The 7367-nt window shown below is 35.5% G+C and overlaps 1 pseudogene; it reads right to left on the reverse strand.

The window, feature by feature from the left end:
• Nucleotides 1-6129: 6129 nt before the first annotated feature.
• On the reverse strand, nt 6130-6519 carry LOC114038466 (annotated as a pseudogene).
• Between the last annotated feature and the right edge of the window lie 848 nt (nt 6520-7367).

Raw genomic sequence — 7367 nt, forward strand, 5'->3', positions numbered from 1 at the left:
TTCCCCTGCCCAAAAGCATTTTTGATTTTTAAAAAGTGCCATTTATAGTGGGTGATATTTACTCAAAGGAGTCAATTATTTTCTGTGGTACCCAGGTAAGAGCAGCCATAGGCACTAGTAGGGTTTTTTGGCAGATCTCAACGCATACCATGCAGATGACTGCCTACTCCAAAAACTTATAGAACTGGCTCTGTCTATAATCCAGTGAGCCTGAGGGTATATAGTCACAATCTCCTTTGTTCTCATGACAGTTTGGTAAGAGCACACGTGGCTTCCATTTAAGGCTGTCACTTCATTTCCATTTCTTGGCAAAATTGAACTCCAAAAGTCCATTTCCTGAATAGGCAGTAATGCCCATATGAGAGGCTCTGGCTTCTTGAAGGTTGATATACTCACTCTATCCTGAGGGCTGCATGCCAGCCAGTTCAACTGAACTCTGTAGAGGAAAAAGGAAAGGCATAAAAAGAGAATAAGAGCTTGTTCAGCTCCACTAAAAAAGTCCGACTAAAAAGCCGCCTACTCAGCAATCTCTGAATGAGTAGCCTTCTCTGAAGCTTGTTTAGTTTGACAGAGGTATAATACAACAAGGCTCAGTTGAACTACGGTGGAGAAACGAATCAACAGGAAGCTTAATAGTGCTATACTATAAATTTGTTATCTTGTAGCTCCAGGAGCATTTAGTAAATGGAAACATTCTACCAAGAATTAATGTTGAGTCTTGATTTATTTGAGAGGAAGAGTGAGTATTCAAGACTGTTAAAGGGACCAGGATGAATTTCTGTGCCTCTAGGAGTAAGCTAGACTTTCCTTCTTTTTACAAATCCTCTTGAAGGTCTTTTTTAACTTTCTTAGCTTTGCAGATTTTTTTACAGGTTTTTTTTTCTTAATACACATAAAGAGAAAAGAGAGAAAATATAGCCATGTAAATTATATGGAATGCATTTGTTAGCATGAATATGGTTTCATTATATACCCTCATTCACTCTCTCTTACTATATAGCACTCAAATACTGCATTTCCATATATTTTTAAAGACTACAGATCACCTTACACATATCATAGTGGAAAAGTTGATAAAAGATGGAAATAGGAAAGGTAAGGCCATAGGAAGGTAGGTAACCTAACAATATGCATTTTTGTGGAGTTGTGAATTAGTCTAGTCATTCTGGGAAATTATTTGGAATTATGCGAGAAAAGACATTAATTATTAACACATTTTGATTCAGAGGCCTCATACTTGGACACATAACCCATGGAAGTAAAAGACAGGACAAAACAACCCATGTAATAAAAAAATGTGGTAGCACTTTTAAAATTAGAATATATATATATATATATATAATCAAAGTGTAAACACTGTGGTGATTTGATAAACAAATTATGCTATTTCAATGTAATGGAATATTATTATGTCTTTAAAAGTATTGGGTATGAAGTATTTATAGAAACAGGAGAGTTGTTCAAACTGATTACACATACGTATATATGCACATATGTATGTAAACATACATGCATGTATTATATATATATATGGAGAGAGAAGGACAGACAGACAGATAGGCAGAAAGACAGAAAAATGACAGATAGATAAATACATGAACTGTTAGATAAACAATAAAAAGCAGCCAAATGCAGATTAATTTAAATGATCAGACAGTCTTGGCCAATAATTTAATTTTAACTTAACTCAATTCAATTCAATAAGAAGGGATTGTTTTCTATATGCCAGGCACCAGAAATACAAAGTCAAAAACATGACAGTATCCATAGACTTTCATGGAAATGTGCCCCATAGAAAAGTAATAAAATAATGAATATATGCAGATCAAAAAATATCATTAAAATAGTTTTTAATGTTATAACATGTCACTAATTCTAAAAATAATGAAGAAAAAATAATGTGAGCAAATGTAATGTTCTGAACATTGATAATGAAATATGAGATACAATACAAGAAAGGAAAGTCACATTGAAAATAACTACCTATTACACACAATATTTTGGAAGAGAGTAATCTACCAAAGTGCACAAAATACTTGTATAGATTCAAATATGAAGTATTCATACTTAAAGTATTAATGGACTATTTAATGCTCATGATTTTGTTGTGAATAAAATAAAATTAACAATACTACTAGGGTTAATTTACAGTTTTAATGTCATACCAATCAAACTTTCAAATGAATACTTTGTTGAACTTAATAATGTAATAACTCAATTTCCCTAGAGAAATAAAATATATAGAAAATCAAGGGAAATAAAGAGAAAAAAATTAAAAAATGAATGGAAAACAGCACTTTCATACCCCAAGATATATTATAAAGCAGCAATCAAACTCATTTGGTTTTGGTGAAAATGTAAAGAAATATGATTAATGAAGCAACAAACAGAAAAAAATAAACTTATTAACTCAGAAAACATTAACTACTTAGGAAAGAGCTCCCTATCTAATAAAATCAGTTGGGAAAAGTGTAAAGCAGTCTGACAGAAATTAGGCTTGTACCATCATCTTACATAATATTCCACCACAATGGATATTCAACTTGAATATTAAAAAATAGATAGACAGATAGATAGATAGATACATAGAAAGATAAATATAGATACCACACCCTTCACAGCTATGAGTAGGAGATAAATTCTTAATCAAACTAGAGATAAAGGCAATTCTGAAATTTAAAATAGATAATTTAATTATATAAAACTTATTAGTCACTGCATAAATAAAAATAATGCATCCCTTATTAAAAAAAAGGGAAGAGAGTCTAATGGGGAAAAAAATCTTCACAACAAATTTCTCAGGCAAAAATTTGTGATACAAGATTTATAGACAATAACCACATACACGTGCACACACACACACACACACACACACCAAAAGCATTCCCCAATAGACATGTGTTTAAAAGATATGAACAGTTCTCAAAATGAAAAATGCAACCTATTAATAAGCATATGAAAGTAAGAGAAATACAAATCAAAACTGTCCTTCAGTTTTACCTCACTCTCAGCAATTTGACAAAGATGACAAAAGATTAGAATAGTATTTGTTGGAAGAGTTGTGGAAAAATAGGCACACCAGCTCCTTGTTGGAGCTGTGAATCATTTTGGAAATCAATGTGGGATTATGCCAAGCACAGTAACTCTAGCTCCTTGCTAACTAGGGATTAACTCCTAACACCTCACATGACAGGTTGATAATCACATCCCCTTCTCATCCTTTTAAGGCTGAAAGTTTCTTCTCATATATACTGATACTTATAATAGTCAAGGCTTCATTGCTTGACCTGAACTCCACCATTAAGGGCAAATAACTCATATTGTCTCTCTGGCCCCCTTCAGGCCTATGATTAAATAGATAAGAGCTCCCACTTTGAAAGTAGTGATGGTGGTAGTGGTAGGGAGGGCATAGACTAGGAAAGTTCAGCCACCACCTTTGTGAGGTCACTTCAATAATCATTCCCACTCATCCTACATGTATTTCTGGGGCCAGTTCAATAATCAAGTAAGTCAAGGAAGGGGTGTTGTAATTAATGAATTCACAGATATTTTCAAGTACTTGAAAAGGGAAGATATGAAGTAGAGAAGAAAGATTATGATCAGGAGGTTATTGTAAGGAAGAGGGAATAAAGACCTGAACAAGAGCAGAAGGTGAGTGAATAGAGAGGAGAAAGAGAGGAGAGACCTAAATACTAGTGTTTCCAAAGTGCTTTACTTAGATACTATAATGTAAGTATACTATAGGCATTTTCCACATTTTACAGATGAGGAAACTGAGGATCAGAAAAGTTAAAGGTTAAATATCTTAACCATGGTCACACAGTAAGTGCCTAACACAGTATTTTTATCCAAGTCTTCATGACTCCAAGTCTAGCCCTCTATGTTCTGTATAATGCTGCTTCTCAAATTCAAATACACTATACTTTTAGGTCATTTATAGTAAAGTTAAATACTCTCAATTATAGAGATGCTTTTAGAATCATATCAAAACCCTCTTTGTATGCTATTATAATTTTAAGATGATCAAGTTTATTGAATAAAATCATGCCAGCCAAGGAATAAAAATGCTATTTTTGAACACAATTTTAGATTGCATGATGAGTTTAGCTCTCTCTTGATTACCCGGTTGCAAAGAAATTCTTTATGTAAACAAAAATCTCTATTTTTAACTAAATCTTATACTGACCACGTATAAAAGTATGTCAGATAAAATTTGACTTCAAAATCAATTAGTGAAAAATGAATTACCAAATTTTGAAATACAAAGCACTCGCTACTGAATTTTTTTGTTGTTCAGTCATTTTAGTCATGTCCAACTCTTCGTAATCCCATTTGGGGTTTTCTTGGTAAAGATACTAGAGTGGTTTGCAATTTCTTTTTCCAGCTCATTTTACAGATGAGGAAACTAAGGCAAACAGGGTTAAGTCACTGTCTAGGTTCACACAGCTAATGAATATCTAAGACCAGATTTGAAGTCAGAAAGCTGAGTATCCCTGACTTCAAACTCTGCACTTCATCTACTTTGCCACCTAGCTGCCCTGATTACTGAATGCTGAAATAAAATAGTTATCATCCTCCGTCCCTACTCCCGTTCTCTGCCCTTTTTTACTCTATTGGAATTCCATCTTTCACCAATATGAATCTACATGCAGACCATACTTTAAATCTCAAAGGATACAGTACTTTCTCTTGTTCAAATTCACTGAAATATACCCATATTCAAGCAGACAAAACCTTTATCCACATATGTCCAGATACTAATATACATGCATGAAGATTTAACACGTGTGTTCAGTCGTGTCTGACTCTTCATGACCCCATTTGGGCTTTTCTTGGCAAACATACTAGAGTAGTTTTCCATATGTTTCTCCAGCTCATTTGATGGATAAGGAAACTGAAGCAAACAAGGTTAAGTGACTTACCCAGGGTCACAAAACTAGTGTCTGAGGCCTGATTTGAACTTACAAATAAGAGTCTTCCTGACTCTAGGCCTAGCACTCTATCCACTGTGTCACCTAGCTGCCACAGATTTAGCATAGCAACAGATAATGCTTCAAGGGAGACAGGTAGGTGACAGAATGGATAAATCACTTGACCTGTAAACAGGAACACCTGAGTCCACATCCAGCCTCAGACACCAGCTGTGTGACCCTAGGCAAGTCATTTTATGTCTACCTGCCTCAATTTCCTCATAGCATAATAACACCTACCTCCCAGGGTTGTTTTTGACTATACAATGAGAATAATATTTGTATTTGCTTTGTATATGCTTTGTAAACCTTAAATGCTAGCTATCATTAACAATATGAAATGAGTGTTACATTGAGAAGACCATTCAATGACTAACAGGAATATTTTATTTTACATTTGGGGCAATAGGACACCACTGAAGCTTTTTAAATAATTCATTGACCAGTCCTTTTAAAGTATTAATTTGCCAGATCTGTAAAGTATGGACTGAATTAGGGGGAACCTGGAGGCAGAGATCACTAAGAAGACTTCAAATACTACTGAAGAGAAGTGATAAGGAGTTGAATAAACTTAGTTATGTGACTGAAGAGAAGGTGTTGGGTGTGAGAGATTCTGTGGGGGTAGAAATGGCATGAGAAGACTTTTTTTGGTATTTTAATAGCAAACTTACAGGAACAGTACAGAAGACAGACATTAAAAACATGTACTTGCATGTAGGACAACTCAGTTAGAAAATATGGTGAATGGATGGAATCTACCACATGATAAAAATGCTACAAACACCATTTAGTTGCCATCAATAAGAAATTTACTTTTTAAAAAAATCCAAATGCTGGCATTGTCCAGGAAAATTTAACAGGTTTATTTATAATTGTTACAAAGTTGAATCGTTGGAACTTGTTCACAGAAACTTTTGACCCCATTAATGTTTTATGTCCTCGCATTTATATTCAAAATTCACACACAAATGAAAATGAAAAAAAAAAACTTGCCAATACCTGATTCTGTCCCCTATTTCCCATTCGCTATCATACACTTAGGTACCTTTTGACCCTATGGGAAAAAATATCTAACGTTCAGAACTACCAATAACAGGAAGAAGAGATTTGTTTTTTTTCCTGTTTTGAGAGTGAAGAACGTTTCCCATCATAGTGGAGTTTAAGCACGTTCTCCACATATACGGCGTGCTAGTTGGACATCTTTTGGCATAATTGTGACACATTTGGCGTGGATGGCACATAGGTTGGTGTCATCAAACAGGCCAACCAGATAGGCTTCACTTGCCTCCTGCAAAGCACCAATTGCTGCTCTCTGGAAGCGCTCATCTGTTTTGAAGTCCTGAGCAATTTCACGCACTAGACGCTGGAAGGGAAGTTTACGAATCAGAAGTTCGGGGGACTTCTGTCAACGTCTGATTTCACGTAGAGTCACGGTACCCGGCCTGTAGCTATGAGGTTCCTTGACCCCTCCAGTAAAAAGCGGCTTTTGTAGCTAGGGGCTTTACCACTGGTAGATTTACGGGCAGTTTGCTTGGTAAGAGCCACGTTCCTGAAAACTTGTCTTCATACACACCCTGCTTCTCTTTCGGCTTGGGCTGGGAGAGCGAGAGGCGGCCCTAGCGCTAGAGAGCTACGGCGGCGAACACCCAGAAGACTTTCAAAATGTTCATTTGCCTCAAGAGAGCTCCCTCATATATTGTACAATCGCAGATTATACTTTCTTGGAGGCATTCCAGGTCTTCAAATTTCTTAACGGTTTGATTTTGCTTCCCAATATGATTCCTACCGTACTTCACTCCCTTCTGCCCAACTTCTCCAAACTCTCCATACTCTGTGTGTGCATTTGTATGTCTGGACAATTGGAAATGGAGAATAAAGAACATTTTACCAAATATGTGTAAAACAGAACTATGTATCTTTCCTCTTAAGCTTCTTCTACTCTAAACTTCCTTATTTCTGATGAGGACATAACTGCCTTCCCCATTCATCCATGGTTCTATTCTCAAAAAAAATCGTTGACTCTTTTTTATCCCTCATGTCTCCTGTCCAGCCCTGGCTAAGTCTTGCTGATTCTATTTCTATGATTTAAACTTCATGGTTTCTTTTCTATCAGGCTGTCATCTGAGTTCAGGGCTTCATTAATTCAAACCCTGCCTTATGAACTAGTTTCCTAATTCATTTATCCCTCTGCATCTAATCCCTCCCCACTCCAATCTTTCCTTCACACAATTGCCAAAATAATCTTGCTTGGAGCAAACTGGATTATGTCACTTCACTGCTGAAAACCTTTCACTGATTCTCTATTGCCTTTAGGATAAAATATAAATGACTCACCATGGAATTTATTTCTCTCAACAGTTTGGTTCTAACTTACTTTTCCAGGCACATTTCATAATA

The sequence above is a fragment of the Vombatus ursinus genome, unplaced genomic scaffold (assembly GCF_900497805.2).
Source record: "Vombatus ursinus unplaced genomic scaffold, bare-nosed wombat genome assembly UNPS02011149.1, whole genome shotgun sequence".
NCBI lineage: Eukaryota > Metazoa > Chordata > Mammalia > Diprotodontia > Vombatidae > Vombatus > Vombatus ursinus.